Source organism: Vicugna pacos, chromosome 21 (genome assembly GCF_048564905.1).
Source record: "Vicugna pacos chromosome 21, VicPac4, whole genome shotgun sequence".
Lineage (NCBI taxonomy): Eukaryota > Metazoa > Chordata > Mammalia > Artiodactyla > Camelidae > Vicugna > Vicugna pacos.
In genome coordinates this window covers 31,361,038-31,377,703 of record NC_133007.1, presented here as the reverse complement: position 1 = coordinate 31,377,703, position 16,666 = coordinate 31,361,038, and positions in this window count along the sequence as shown.

Genomic DNA, 16,666 nt, shown 5'->3' with positions numbered 1-16,666 from the left:
AATTCAGCTCCAAAAGAAATGAAGCAGGTATCCAAACAAAACTTGCAGACAATGTCTGCAGCAGCATCATTCACAGCAGACAGAAGGTGGGAACAGCCCCAACGTCCACTGACTGACGGATGGCTGAGCAAATGTGGCCTATCCACAGAGGAGTATTACTCAGCTTTAGAAAGGAATGAAGAGCTGATATATACTACAATGCGGCTTAGCCTCAAAAATATTGTGCCAAGTGAAAAAAAGCCAGTCACAGAAGGCCTGGGAAAGCACAGGCGGTCGCATCGAGGGCTGTGGAAGTCTGTATAACTCAGCAGTGACCGACCTTACAGGCCCACTCTGGGCCCGTGTCAGGCCAGTTAGCAGTGGTTAAGCCATCACTTGTGGCCAGATATTGTGATCAGAAAGAAAACCTGATTATGCACATCAGTTTGTGTGTAACTGTCCTCAGAAACTGCCCCTTAGGTGGCCAGCACACACAAGCCTCTGAAAGAGCAAGCGTTTGCTCCCCTGGGCATGACCTGCATTTGATTCCAGAGCCCCTGATTCAGCTCTGCTATGATTGAGGCTCCTGGGGCCAACAGAGACCAAAATGCAGGAGACTGCAGCCAACATGGAGGAGTCAAATTCCCCTGGCATATTTCCTCTGGCTCCCTGGACTGGGAAAAAAGAGTCAGCAGTCCACCAGTCTTCCCTACCAGCTAACACCACCACCAGGGACCTGTCCCTGGGCATTGGCAAATGCCCTGCAGGAGCAGAAAGCCAGCCAAGGGATCATCTCAAAATTCACATCTCTAGCTGATCATGACTAGATTCTGTTTCCCAGGATTACCTTTCTGCTACGGTGAGGAAGCAAGAGTTAACACAGATCCCTAAATAATACCGGTTGGCTACAGGATAAGTCAATCACAGTATATGCCACACCCACAGTTTCCTAGGCAACCATGTTCTTAATCACACTGTCCTCTTGGCCATAACTTGCTGGGATAACCCTCTGAAAGGCTGGGATTCACATGGGTGAAAATCTGCACGTGGGGTATGTTTTGAAGCAGGGAGCCATTCACCACTCTTGGGTGCCTAAGTAGTCCTCCAACAAGTTAACCCAGCAGGGCAGCTCCTTCAGGATGTGGAAGCCAGTTGGCATGTTACAAGAATAAAAAGTTAGCCTGCATGTGGAAAGCCAGACTGGGCCAGATGCTGCTGCTAAACAGACGGGGTGAACGGCTCCTTGGGAAAAGACGGGATTTAGGTGGAGTCAGCATGAAATTGGCTTTCCCAGTTTGCACACTGACGTCTAATCCTTCTGACTTTCTGAAATGAGGGAATATCCACTTCCAGCTTGCAGAGGAGGAAGTCAAAACTCGGTTATGGGACTTGTTCAAAGGTTCGGAGTTGTAGCAAGTGACAAAATTGGGATCGAAACCCAGAGAGCTTCAGGATCATGACTGGTCCCATCAAAGAGCTATAATCATTTAGAATGAGTCTACTTTTATTAAACGCTTGATAGACAATAATTAAACTCGTCATGTGACCAAGGTGGATTCTAAGAACATGAGAACCTAGGGGGAAATGGACTTAAACCATTTCTAAATTTTGCAAAGAGAATTCCATTTTTACAAAGCTAATTCCATTTCTCAAGTTTTCATCAAGTCATTTCTCATCAAGCCCTCTCCTTTTAGGAAGGTTACAGGCAGGTGTGACGTGGTGTAATGCACCTGCACAGCAGTGCAGCAGTGTGTTTGTGTGTGTGTGTGTGTGTGTGTGTGTGTGTGTGTGTGTGTGTGCCAAGAACCTGGAGGAGACTCACACCATTTGATTAGGGCGGTCTTACAATTTATCATGCAAACCAGGACACTTGAGGGTGAAGGAGAGCACTGTCACTGACTCTCTCAGGAGAAAACAGGCCCTTTTCCCGGTGTCATGGCTGACCTACTTTGGACCTTAAATAAAGCCTCTTCCGAGGCCCATCCTGAAGAAATACAGTCCTCGCCCGTCATTCATTAGTTCATAAGTAGTGAGTACCTACTGTATGCCAAGTACAACATTTATTTAAAGGACTACCATGAAAGTGTTGACTGTAAGAACAATTATGGGGAATCCATCTACATGCCCCTCTTGGCTAGTTTGTGTTCTGGAGTATCCAGATGATGGAAGACTATGTGTGCACGTACCTGTGGAGTCTCCTCTTGTAGTCCTATTACGTGCAGCTGTTTTGATGAGGACAAATGGGCCAGGTGTGGCCAGAGCCAACTCGTGGGTGGACTTGTGGGGCAGATGAAGGGGCCTCAGAAGATGAGCTCGACCACTTCAAGTCCCTGTGGAGTGAGGCATGTGGGAAACAGTTTAACACATGCCGGTCAGTGTAATATCTCATCCAGGAGCCCTGTTCCGGCCGCTGGGATCCTCCACAAGTGACCAGGAAGGGAATTGGAGCTAAAATTAGGCCAAGGGGCAGCATGTGCTTCCTCTGGGCTCAGAAGTGACAAGATGTGAGCTGGGAGCTGATATAGATGGACAAAAACATAAAGGATGGGTGAGCCCTGTGCTGGCTGCCGTGTGGGGTCACCCACGGGCGTGGTGCTGTGCGGAGGCTGCAGGGGCTGCAGGAACAAGACCTGACGATTGTTTTGGAAATTCAAAACGTGAGTACAATCAGACCCTGCGGCCTGACTTGGGGGATCTGCTTTACGCAGGCGTGCTGAGGCGGGTGTTGACCAGTCCGAGTACGGGCTCAGTGCTGGGATGATGGGGTCTTTATCACCAGGGGGTTCATGGAAGGACTGGGCACGTCCTAGGTGTGAACCTGAAACGAACAACATGAACAGCTCTGGCCAAGCGGGTGCAGCGCACGTGCAGGCTGTTTGGTGACCCAGGCGCCGGCTACTGAATCGCTGGGAACAAGAAATGCGCAGTCTGGATGGGCTGGAAGGCCAGAGGCAGGTGTGGGAGAATTCTCGCCCCAGCAAGCCTGCTCTGGTCCTGCGAGTGGGGCTGGCAGCGGGGACAGTGGAGAAACAAACAGATACATCGCAAGTTGGGGGAGAGGCAGGGAAACGGTTTCTCCCATAAAAAGACAGGAGAGCAACCCAGGCTACAGTGGGGAGAGGTCGTTTCACTGGTGAGCACATTGATTTGGCTGATACTCTGAGGGGAAAGGGTTCGCTGGGCGAAAGAAAATTCCATTCTATTGTGTCTAGCCCTTTGTCCTGCCGGGCTGAGGCCCTGGGAGTGCCGGCTCCATCCACTCACACCATCTGGGGTCAGAGTGGTCACGGGCCTCCTCTGACAGTGCCAGCAGACACATCGTTTAAGAGACCAAGTCCCAGCTCCGCTGGGGATCGCCTCCCAATTTGCTCCACATCAACTTGGACCTGATTCGATTTCTGTCTTATCCTCAATTTCTGGGCCTCGGGTTTTCCATCTGTAGATTTGCTCTTGACGCTGCAGTGCTTTTTCTTTTGTTTTGTTTTGCTTTTTATTTGTTTGTTGTGGTTATTTTTAGTCTCATGGCTCTAACTAGGGCCCTGACGTGTGTGGGACAGAGTGGGAGGAGGCCAGGCCTGCTGCACAGCCTGCCACACGGGCTGGTCTTCACCCTCGTGACCAGAGAAGCTTACAACGATGCTGAGCAACGAAGAGATCCTGGACCCCCCCAGCTCTGGCTTCGGCTCACACATGTTGGGTAGCGGCGTGCAGCTAGGATATGATTCCCCCGTGTGCTCATCTGAAATGCCAGGCTACTTTGTGCACAAATATACCAACTGCATCGCTGTCTATAATTGCAAAAAAGGGAGAGGGAAAAGCCGGGTCGGGGTGTGTGAATGTTCCACGGCAAGGGAAGGGCGGAGTGGGTCCTGGTCAGGGCGGACGGACCACCAGCCTGAAGCGTGAGGGACCACCAGGGTGAGGGCGGGAATGTTCCCCAGCCTAACCAGAACCTCTGCCTGGGCGCCGCCAAGGAAGGGCGGTGGGGCAGGAGTGGTGTCCTTCCTGAGGGCCGGACTCTGGCCCCCGAGAGGCCTGAGCTCTGCACAGGGTTGTGGGTCCTTGACAGTCACCGCCATGTGGAAATGGGTGCTGCTCAGGAGAAAAGACGTCTGTCTTCCTCTAAGCTGTATTTCTTCGTCCTTTCCAAACGTCCTTCATTTATTATCCCGGTAGCTAAAGCAGTAAATGCTATGGATTGAAGAAGGGCTACCAGTAGTCCTACCACCTGAACGTCATCACCTAAGCAGCTTGACGTTTTGGTGGATTAGCCTTTGTCTAAGCATTTGGATATTTTACAAAATTTTGCTCACATTTTGTATAGTCAGCATTTTCTTATATGAGTTTCCCCATTGAAGACGCCTGGGTAGTCAGGATAAGAGTCCGGGGGGTCAGTAGGACCACGTGGAGAGGAGGTGTTGCCGAGACCTCAGGGCTGGAGCTGCGCTCACTGCTAAGGCCAGTGAGGGGACCCCAGAGCCCAGTGACCTGGCCTCGCTGGCCGCCCCTCCTCGCCTGATGCTGGATTACACCTGTCACACGATGACCCATGAACCAGGTGTGATGGCTTCGTGAGAGGCAGCCCCTTACGTGCTGGCTGACACAGGCAAGTAGTAGAGACGGCCTGGCTAGGGGCTCTGGATCTAGTCCTGCCACTTACTGGTGACACCACTGCTGGGACTCTGCTTTCTGACCTGCAGAACGGGCTGAAATGGCCCCAGCCTCAGAAGGCCTGGTGGAGTGTGGGGGACTGACTGTGTGAACTGTAGGGCTCCGAGCGCAGCCTGCCGGAGGCACCCCGTAAACGTCAGCCCTGGCGATGGCTGCTAGTTTGTGGGTGGTGCTGGCTGAGGTTTATTTTCAGTGCCAACCACCAGTGCCGTGCAAACATCTGTGGCTTGGTCTCGAAAGCAGCTCTGAGGAAGGGTGGTGACGGGGGCCCAGGTGCGCCTCGCCCTCCCTGTCCTGCCACCCCGCTCCGTGGCCCACCGCCTCACTGCGCATTAAGGAGGCTCCTCTCTTTTGCTGCGTGCGTTCCCTCTATTCTCTCTACCCTCCCAACCCCACGAGGCAGCCCCAGAGGGGCTGGGGCCAGGTTTAGGGGTTTGAAACCTGGCTGTGAGCTAGCAAAGGGCAGGAGGGAGGCTGCAGTCACACTGCTGGGGCTGACACCCCCAAACCCGGTGGTCAGGCCCCTCGTTACCCCTTCCTTTGGGTTTGCCTCCCGCGCTTCGGCTGGCTGGTTTCAGGTGGCACCGTGGGGTCACACTGCGCAGAGTCAGCCCCAGGCAGAGTGAAGCCAGTGGCAGTATGGGTTTCTGGGCGGCTCCCTCTGTGCGCAGTGTTTGAAATCCGGGACCATCCCCATAAAGAGCTCTGGCCGCGGAGCTGGAGCGTGGGAACCCACATTTGTGCCGTCGCCACCTGGTGGCGCCACTGTGGCTGCAGGCCGGAGCCACCTCCACACCTAGGCCTGAGGGTCTGGGCTGACAGCGGTGTGGGGTGTGGGGGACATGGTGCAACGCGGCGCCTGCCCCGCATCCGCGGATGTTAGCTCCCAGCAAGGACGAGGGGGTTTACAGGCACCCCCTTCTCTGTCTCTGTCTCTGTTTCCCTCTGTCCATGTCTGTCTGTCTGCTCCCGCCCCCGCATCTCTCTCCCTCTCTGCCTCTCTCACAGGGACAGGGCTCATCATTCTGGAGGGGCTGGCAGTGAGGGTCCACTGGGGCAAGAGGCCCCTCAGGTCAGCCGCACCTCGGAGCTGTGCCCCACGGCGGCTTCCCTGGTGACCCTGTGCCAGGTTGTGGATTCACAGGTGGGCTCAGACCCCTTCTCTTTGGCCTCCAGGGCAGGGGCAGAATGATCCTGGTAATCCTGGTTGATGGGCTGACATTCGACTGTAAATTGGATGGAACCAACTGCGAAGTGAAAGTAGGATTTTGGTTTATTTACAGTGACCCTGTCACTGCACTCAGCACCATGGGACCTTAGTGTAAAAATAAAAAATAAATGAGAATACTGTTGAAGTAACCAGGCTTTTTATCGCTGTCGCTGCCCCAGAAGCATCAAGCCACCTCTGTCTGCGGAAACCAGTCGCAAAAAGCGTCCTCCAAGACGGGACCCAGCACAGGACGGCCTTCGTGGGGCGGGCGAAGTCGCTGTGCGTTGCTGGGATTTTTGTTCTGTTTTGAACTTTTCTACTTTCTGAACATCCTTTCCCAGGAAATACCAAGTGGAGAAGAGAGCAGTGGAGGAAAATTCCTTCTATCACTTTAGCAATGAGGTTTCTTTTACCAGTGGACTTCACATTTTAGAGTAGTTTTAGGTTTACAGAAAAACTGAGAGGAAAGACAGAGTTCCCCCCGCCCCCCCGGCCCGCCACCTCAGGTTCCCCAACTGCTAACGTGTTGCATGGGTGCCGTGCGTTTGGTACGATGGATGGGGCAGTATCGACGCGTCATTATTAAGTCAAGTCCATAATTCACGTGAGGATTCACTCTCGGTGCTGTGCACTCTGTGGGTTTTGATAAACGTGTGACGACGTGTATCCACGGTTACAGCACTGTTCAGGAGAGTTTCACTGCCCTAAAAGCCTCCTGTAGCAATGAATTGTTCTGGTTAGATTCAAACACTTTTAAGATTAATACAGAATCTTTATTATTTGACTCTTATCTGATATTAACACACTCATGTCAGCTTTCTTATGCTCTATGTTTTCAGGGAATGTATGTATTTCTCTCCTTAACTTACAACCTGTCTGTTTCTGGTTTTGAAGTCTTTCTTGTTAGCAAAATGTAGATCATTTTTTAAAATTGAAGTACAGTCGGTTTACATTGTTGTGTCAATTATTTCTGGTGCACAGCACAATGTTTCAGTCATGCATACATATACGTATATCTGTTTTCATATTCTTTTTCATTAACAATGAAATTTTAAAGCAACTTAAAAAAAATGGAGCTGTCCCCACTTTCAGAGCTGCATAAACACCGCAGGAGTCGAATAGCACGAGAACGTGCAGATGAGGTCCTGTTATCTGCACACAGGCCGGCCGGGTGTGGACTTGTGGGGCACACTGGGGCTGGGGCTGGGCTCTGCAGGAGTGGAGGACAGTGGCACACACATGGAATGACGGTAGTGTGTGTACGTGCATTATTAGAACAAAAGGAATGGGAGGTGTGGGCTGGCGGCTGAGCAGGACTTGGGTGGGTTTTGCGATGGGGGACTGGCTGAATCTGGCCGATGGAGGGTTTGCTGCCGTTGCACCGCCCGTGGGTGACGGTGCTGCGAGGCCGGCTCTGAGCCCACGGACCTACTGGGGAGCCAGGCAGGAGGCTGCTTTCCCTCCTCTGCACCGTCCTGCTGAAGCGTCCGTGGCTGAACGGTGTCCTCCCTGTGCAGGGGCACTGCGTGAATATGGGCTGGCCGGCAGCCTTTGCCTCTGGGACCCAAAGATAATACAGCTCCCTGCTTCCTGGGGGTGAGCGGTGGCCTGGCCAGGCACCTGGACAAAGCAGGCTCTCAGGCCCGCCGAGATGGCCCCCTCGGCTTGTGCTGGCCTCTGTCTGAGAAGGGACCCCTGCAGCACCAGCGCCCAAGCTGAGGGTCCCTGGAGGTGTTTGTGGATAAAACAGACCCTTCAGGTCTGTGTGAGCTTCGTTATCGGAACTCCCCACTGCGAGGTGGCGGTGCTGGTTCTGGGCGCGGCGGTGTTCGTGGGCCTCTGCCAGCGTCCCTTTCATTCTGCAAAAGCCTGTTTGCCCAGAAGGCGTGTCTTTGCCTTTTTCCCTCTCTCACTGCCTGACTGTAGCATTAAATGCGATAAAAAAAAGTACCGCCTTGCGTTTGTTTCTGGGACCGTGGAGACGCCGCCTCCCGGGGTGTCCTAGGTGGCGGCTGCTGGTTGAGAGCCAGTCGGCTGAAATCTGACGTTAGGAACACGGGGTCTTTTTGGAAACTGCCCTTCGCTGCCGAAAAGGCCCTGAATACATGAGAAGGGGGCTGACTTGCTGTGCGCCCTGCATTTATTCTTCTAGCTGATAGTTTCTTTTCTCCCCCTTTTCATTTTATTAGGTTAATAAAACTTGGTTCTCGAGCGTTTCGCTGCCCCAGGAGGGCAGTGGGCCCCGCGTCCAATTCATCAAGTGCCTAATGAGTGGCCTCGGAGGGCCCGGCCCATCCATTCCAGAAGCTCTCTCTGCCTCGTAAAGGTGAGGCCTATGGGCTGCACTGTATATTTTGTCTGTTGGTTTCCCAAATTCTCCTGCCAGCTCAACTGTCACTTTTCAGGATTTATATGAAGCCGACGGCTCCAGGGGGCAGCTTCCCTCCACGGCAGAGCCCCTCCCCCGCCCGTTCTTCACACACACCACACACTCAGTGCTGCAAAACAACGTTTCTGCAATAAAATGAAATAAAATGTGTCGACGCTAGCACTTTAGACCATTCCAGCCAAAGGGCTGCGGGAAATGCCTTCGTCTACACGAAGGAGGGAAGCTCTGTGAAAGCAGGAATAAAACAGTGTGAGGAAAGGCCTCCAGTGAGAAGAAATAGTCTGGTATTTAAAATAAATGAATTAAAAATAAAATGTGCATGTGTGCCTGTGTGTGTGTGTGTGCATGCAGTCTCTAAGCCCTTTCTTCACATACATGTGTGCCACCCTGGTTTACTTTTGATGTTTTCAGAGAAAGAGCAGTGAGGGAGAGAAGTGGATGTCACTTGCCTTCTAAGTCCAGGGTCTGGGCTCTGTCTCCTTCTAGAACATCCCTCCTTCTCCTCCCCCTGCAGGCTCTCTTGCCTTCACTAAGTTGTCAGAACCCTGTCAGCTCCAGGCTGGGGCTGTGTCTGCCCCAATGTGGACGGGAAACTAGACTCTGAGCGCCCAGAGCTTGAGGCCCATACATTAGCTCGGGGCCGGGAGCCCGAGAGACTGGGGAAGGTTGCCAGGGTGGGGCCATGGCTGGGTTGTGGGTCCCCAGGCCAAAGGCCTCCTAAATTTCTGCACAGTAGCCCAGCCATGTCAGGGGACCTCCTCTCTGGTGTGAGCCTCCAGAAATCGCCCGGGCTTTAATGAGGCACGCCGACGGGGCCTGTGCTCCTCTAATAAGTGACTCCACGTGACCTGTGATTTTCTCTCCCCTTCCGTCCAGGGGCCGCCGTGAGCTCGGGAGGGAGGGAGCACCGAGGGGAGGTCATGTGTGCTCTGCAGGCAGTGAAAGGCAGATGGCAAGCCGTCTCAGAGGGTTCCCTGCGATGCCCTCTGCATTTTAAGCCCACCCAGTCCCGAAGCCAGGGTGCAGGCCCCATCCAAACAGTTGGCTGGAATGTGGGGACCTCTTTTAACACTTGGGACGTGGAGAGGTGACACATCTCCCAGGCTGTGGGGCAGAGACGAGGATGGCTGTCTCTCTTCCACTGTCTCCCTGCACTGTGGAGGAGGAGGGTTCTGGAAGGTCCCTGAGGCCAAGGAGGGTATCCATGGCCGGTTCACTCACACGGAGACTGGCACTACCCATCACCTCCCTCTTTCCATGTGGGGAAGATGCAGTGCAGATTGCGTGGCTCTCAGCAGTGACCTCAGAGGGTCCACACACCCCAGAATTTTCGTCCCAGGCTCGCACACTCCTACATGTTCCCGTTGGAACGAAGGATTTCACGGCATGTGGGTCAGTGGCTTGGAGTCCCCCCCACGGGAGGCCACGAGCAGCCACTCTGATTGGGGCTTGGAGGCAGTGGATGTGGCTCACGACCTGGGAAGACCCTCAACCCAGGACTGCCTTTGTCAGCTGGCCCCTGCTCCACCCGAGGCGGCTACATTTCCCACGAAGCGCTGGCCCTCCCCTGCCCGCCCCTCTTACGGGCACTCATTGTGCGTCAGATTATCTTCTGAAAATATACTTTGAAGGGCTTTTGTTTTGTTTTGTTTTTCCTACTTGACACTCTTGAATCAAGTAGGCCATTTATCTTTTAGGCGGAAGAATTTCAACAGCTACGCTGCACACTTGCTGGAAGATTGCAGGCTCAAAGCAAAGAGGTATTAAAATTTTTTTAAATCACGGGCTTATTCTTGTCTTAGCTTCCCCCCTAAACGTTGCAGCTTTCCTCCCTCTCCCTAACTAATCCTCCCCACTGCGGCCCACCCCTGCCCCCACGGATCCAGCCCACCTCCAGCTCCTCACACTGAAAGAAGCATTCATGCCCAGGCCATCTGTTTGTTTAAACTCACCCTGTGTTAGTCCATGTTAAATGCAACAGAATGGAGAAAAATGTAATTCTCTGTCGGCTTTTGATCAAAGAGAGGGCTTTTTTAAAAAAAAAGATCCAAGATGGATTTCTGAAGGACAATGTTATACACATTCCGTGTGTTTCTGAGCTTCAGCGTTGAGTTGATTGGGGGGGGGAGTTTTTTTTCCCTTTTGGTCCCAGGGAGAAAACACTCGCACAAACACATCTCAGCAGCACAAACACTGGGCGCTTCCCTGCAGACTCCCCAGCCGAGAAGTGGAAGCCGACTCCCTTTAATTCATCAGCAGTGCAAGAGAGTTTGAAAAACAGCTCAGCTGCTAGGAACAAACCTTTTCTTGCTTCTGTGAGCATTCAGGGCAAAGTCCCTCTTGTCTGGGCGAATGCAGGACGAGGATGCTCCCCCAAGCCCGTGCTCAGAAACTCGCACGTCCACGCTCACTGCCGTGATCTGATTTTCACGACCAGTCATTAAAAGCACATTTCTCCCCTCACTCCCTCAGCTTCGGAGCAAATGCAAATAAAAAGTGCTTAAAATGGTTAACATTTCCTGTCACTGAAGGCATTCGTTAGGGGTGGGGGTCGCTGAGTTTTAAAGTGTATTTTCATAGGAAAACTCATTTCAGATCTGCGGCAGGAACTCGGACCAGTTCACACGGTGAATTTCGGGGTTTGCGATTAGCCTGCGTCCGTTGCAAGCAGTCGAATGATCCTTTATATTATGCGGGTGTAGAGGAGCAGATATCCAAATTCGAACTGAGATTACCCCAGGGCCCAGCTCAGGTCACAGGAAAAAATTAAAATATGTCCTGCCTCCCCGCCCTCCTCCCCTCTGCTCACTTTCTTTTCCTTTATTGGAGAAAAAAACAAATTTGGCACTTTAATTTGTTGTGTTTCCTCTATTGATTGTTTAGCTAGTGATTTTGCCAACTTCCTGGATATTCATTCTGGTTCTGCACAAAAGAGCCCCATTTCCTTCTGGAATCGGGACCAGGACACAGACACAGCAGCCGACCCTGGAAACTGTGAGTACTGCACAGTCTCTCTCCTGTGGCCCTGACCCCGCTGGTCCGGTCCGGTCCTGCCTCCCCTTTCTTCCTCTGCCCGCTAGCTTTCTGCGGGGCTCCTCGCCTCAGCTCGCTGTCAGCCCTCGGCTCCATTCTCAACTTCTAGGAAAGAGACTACAGTTTCTACCCAAACATCGGATTGGGAAGGGGACGGGGTGTGCTTACCAATTGCAGTGACTCCAGTTTTCATTTCAAGGCTCCGAAGGATGGAGAAAGTAAACAGAAGCAGGCTGGTTTATTTCAGGGGCTAACAGCGAGTCCCTGCTGAATTTACCCAGTAAAATGAATTTTAAAAATGTTCATTTTCTCATTTCATTCCACCAGAAAATGAGTTTGCCTTTATAATGTCCAGATCTTTCAAACTCTATTGAGTGAGAAATTAAGTTACAAAATGTAAATACTTTGGTATATATATACATATATGAAATGCATATATATATATATATATATATATATGAAATGAAGTAATTTGTGACTGTAATACAATAGCAAACCTGACTTTAAGGCTCCTAGGACACTGAAAAATTTTTTTATGAGGTGTAATGAGGAAAAATAAGAGTCAGTAAAAATATTTCTCTTTTGAAATGAGTGAATTGCGATACTTAAATTTAATTGTAATTTTCATTTAACATAAGTTATCTGTTTAAAAATTTTTTTTCTGAACATCTTGTCAAATATTGGGAGGATTGTAAAGAAAACACATGTTAATATTCTAGGCCACAACTGACTTCTTTCCTTTCTTTCCACGAAACTATTCCAGCAAGTATGGGAAATTGTAAAACAATGTAGTTCTCTCATGAAAAGAATACCCGGGCTTTAATTACCAAGAGAAAGCAATTAATGCTCAGATTTCAGGGCCAATCCAGTGATCAGTGAGGAGCAGGAGGAAGGGGGAAAGCAAGACGGTTACATTTGCATAAGAAAATCCAGAAATCGACATCATGCAGATGTATAATTGGAATGTGATTGTATTTATAAGGAAAAGTTATGTAAACTTCAAAAATGGTAGTTGTTTTGCTTAAGTGCCTGAAAAAAGAGTTTAGAATAATATTTGGGTTATCCCAATTTTGTGCTCTTGTGTTCTCGAAGCCTTGTTAGGTTAAAGAACTCCAGAGGAGTGGGGGTGTGTGTGCAGAGTGTGCCTCCCCTGTGCCCCAGCCCTGAGGAAGTGTGGGGAGAAAACGGTGGGAGCGGACTGGTGACAAAAGCTTTCACTCCAGAAATTCATAACTAGTATAAAACTCTTAGAAATTAAAAACAGCTTTTTTTTTTTTTTTTTTTTTTTTACCTTTTTCACCTCCTCTTTGGGGTCGTTGCGGGGGAATCGTGTGATGGGGCGGACATGCCAATGAAAAAAATTCCTACAGACCAGTCTGTGCAAAAAGGATGTTGCCACTTTCCTGCGCTTCTGATTAGAGTAGTTCGTTCTTGCTCTCCTGTCCCTGATGCTGTGGCCTTGTACATCTTAAGTATAAGTTGTAAGCTTTCTGATTCGGATCGCCGAAAGTCTCCCCTTCCTGGGGAGGTCCCCATGCTGCCCAGTAGATGGCGGTGTTACTTCTAGAGTGACCCACGGGGTGGGGGTGGGGAAGGCGGAAACCGAGATTTGGCCCCAAATTGTGTCCGGACCCCCTTCACCTCTCCGGAGTGCATCCAGTGAGCTCTAAACGTAAGAAGGGAAACTTCTGGGGGGCCGCGCCTGAAATCAGCCAAGCCATCCAAGAGTATTTAAAGCACCCAAGGCAACTGTTAATTACCAAGTGTCTCACCTTCCTGAAATGGCCTGAGACAGTGCCCAGCTAGAGCTCAAAGACATGCTTCCTGGAAATGTTCAAAATAAAAATGGAAGAAGCTTAGCAGCTCTTTCCATAATTTATCTGCTGCCTGTCTATGTCTGAACAAGCCAGAGGTATCCTTACTCTCCTGTGATGATCACGAAGACTGTCCTGTTACAGGATTGCGTGGATCTTCATACGCGCACAAATGGCCGACTAAAACCAGGCATATGCAGATAACGACACCAGAGTCTCACCTTCTCAAAAAAATATTTTCCTTTTGAAAGTGATGAATGCATGTGGGACTCCCACCCTGGACGTTGTATTTCATTATATCAGCACCTGCTAAGTGGTATCACCAGCTTCTTAAAGCTTTTAAACTTTCGTCTCCCACGAACAAAGCCCCTCCTCTCCCACTGGGAAAAGTCTCTACTTTATTTCAAAAACAAACATTTTTCGGTCTCCACCTCTTGCTAGAGAGAATCCCAATAATGATGAGCATGTCTGTCAACATATTTAATGTTGAAATTATTTCAAAACATTTTTGGATGATTTCAAGGTTTTGATTCTTCTTGGGACAACACGTTTTCTTAATTTGATTCACGTAATAATTTGCCGTATTTTTTTTTAATTTAAAAAGAAATAAGGTTCATGTTGACAATTATTTTAAACAAACAGGAATTCAACAACAGCAACAAAAAAGTTTATTTCTTTTCCTAAAAATGACGGTATCATTTGTCCTGGGTGGGGGATAGGCAGGAATTCGTCTCCCTCCAAGTGTGAAATACTATTTAAAGACATAGAAACGTGTACATGCGGCAGAGTACAGTGACTTCATCATGCTGGTAGTAATTAATCATGTGTTGCTCTTTAAGAATTTAATTGAATGACATGCCAGCTTTATACCTGTATGTGTTTACAAACTGAGCCAAGTCTTCGACTATTCGTAACTGGAATCTACGTATTAATAAAATGATTGTGCATAAAACCAGCTGTTTAAATAACTTCTGTTCCGCTTTAAAGATGTTGCCCTTTGGGGAGAAAGTCATTTAAGTATTGAGTGGCAGTGACCAGCGAACAATAGTTAAAATGAAAATAAATCTTCCTGATACTTAGTTCTAATTTTCTTGAGCAAGATACTAGCCCATAAAAAATAAACATCGTTTATGGAGCCAGGCTTGTGTCAAGTGAGCCTCTGTAAAATGATACGGAGAAAACATGAACTTGTATGTCTCAAGTTCTCTGGTTCGCTAGCAGAGCAGAGAGAGCCATTTGATACGTAGAAACCGAAGAAAATAAAATTAGTGATTTTAGAGAGAGGTCCATTCAGATTTGTGCAGGCCCAGGGAGGCGACTGTATTAGAATTCACACAAAAAAATCTGTGTCACTTGGCACCTTGGCTTAAGGGATAATTTAATTACACCACCTATTAACGCTGCTCCAGCCAGACTTCTTACGATCTTGTTTATTTCCAGAAATCACATTTGTGACAGCTCTAATAGGCCATTCAACAGTGAACATTTTCTCATTTCGCTGAAAATATTTCAGGTTTCAGACACCCAACTAGGAAAAGCACATTTGGGCTTCATGTATATGAATGAACTTGTTCGGGGCAAGACTTTCTTTGTAGAAAATGAATTCAACCAGCCTGTTTGACCAATTTCAGCCTAAAATATTATGTTTCAATTTGCCACACAGGCTGATAGGCCCTAAGCTGATGTAAAGGCTCTTGCCTCTCCTGGGCTATATTTTTTCTAATTTTCTGGTGGAAGGGCAGAAAGTGGCCCTGGCTCCACCTCTGCATTTGGGTTTATGGAAACAGTACGGAGGCCTGGTCACCGGCAAGCACGCCAGGCTGCACATGCCTGGCTTGGAGGGATGGCGCGCTGTTGCAGGTTCCAAAGCCTGTATTTATAAACTTCCCACTTTTTGTTTTTTGAGAAAGTCATGTTTGATCTCTGGCGGCAAAGGTTGTGGAGGGGGGAAATAGTTACGTCCCTCTTCACAGCTGAACGCAATCAAAATACTTATTTTATGTTGTGTTTTAGTTAAAAGGTAAAAGAGAAGAGAAAAAGACACCCAAACAAACCAGAAGACAGAGTTAGCAAGGAGTCGTCCACCCTGAACGGACGGTGCGGTGCCGGGACTCAAGCCCTCGGGACACACTGCGTTTTGTCTCCTCCCGCACCCCGCCCCTCCACGACGTTCTCTCAGAGGGAGACAGGGCATCGTGGGGATTGGATTTAAGGGTCAGCTAACGTGTTTAAGCTGTGTGTCAGGAGAAAGAAGGCCGAGATCCTTTGTGCAAACAAGCACCAGAAACTCAAATCCCTGCCTGTCTCTCAGAAACCAAGCTTGCCCTGCATCTCCTGAGGGGTCTGGAGAAGTGAGGCGTGAGGCCACCTTTCAGTGGCCTTGTATCACCGCCTCTGCGCCAGAGGTTCCAGGCAGGAGCGACGGGAGGCCCGAACATTCCTGGCTGGCTCTCCCCCGGGAGAGGGTCTGGGGACCCAGGTCTGTCCCCAGGCTGCGGTGGAGGCTGGCTTGGTGAGGAGATGGGACCATTCCCTTCTGGGAGAGCTGTCACCAGTCTGCAGAGCGGACGGCCTCACGGGGGCTTGGACGATGCCGTGCTGCTGTCCCATCGCACACACTTTCCCGAAACTCTGATCTCGGACACTCAGTCATGTGACAGACTCCTTAGTGTTTGATTTGCGAGTCGTCTGCCCGCCAGAATCTGTGTCATGGTGGTTGTGCACTTACAACAAGGTTGACGTTTACCCAGGGTTTGAGTGTGCCGGGGGTCATGTGGGATAACCAGATGGTGCCTCCCAATGGGCCGACGGCTTCGGGCATGTCCTGGTCCCTGCCTGATGACCTGGGGGCCTGGGTGGGGTTCCCGGGGGCACGGCTGCCATGCGGGGCTGGGGAGCCCTGGGATTTGAGTCCAGGCTCGGGGGTCGCAGGCCCACACTCTTCAGCATGGCTTCCTCATGTTCTGGGAACTCAGCACTGTTGACGGAGGGTGATTGTGAGGTGGAGGTGATGCCCGAGCAGAGGGTTTAGGCAGATTCGGGTTTAAACAGGCCTCTGCCCTCAGTCACTGGTGAGCCCTGGTGAAATCTTTGAATTTCCTAAGCTTTGATTTCCTGCTATATAAAATGGAGCTGGTGATCTTTCTTATCTTTCTTTTTCAGGTCGTGAGGATTTGAGATTGTGAATGAAAAGGCCAGGCCCCTAGCATGTGCCAGATCGAGGCCGTCATGGCCATCTGTGGGTCAGCTCCCGGAGCCCAGGGTCAAAAGGGCTGATGGGCCCCCTGGCATCACATCTTGGGCCCCTACAAGCGGGGCGACCCTGGGTGAGTCACTTGAAACACTGGTCTTGGTTTTCTTTTCTGGTTCAGTTCCTGCCTCAGAGGCTCAAAGAAGGAAGGAAAGTCCAAGTGGCCGTAGTAGACACTAAGGGAACGCCCGCGGGGCATCTCCTTGCAGGTGTGCCCTCTCCGTGCTGGTGCTGCCCTGGGAGCGTGGCCCCCAGACTGGCAGCCTTGCCGTCGTGGGAGTCTGTTGGAAGTGGACTGTCGAGCCCCACCCAGCCCTCCT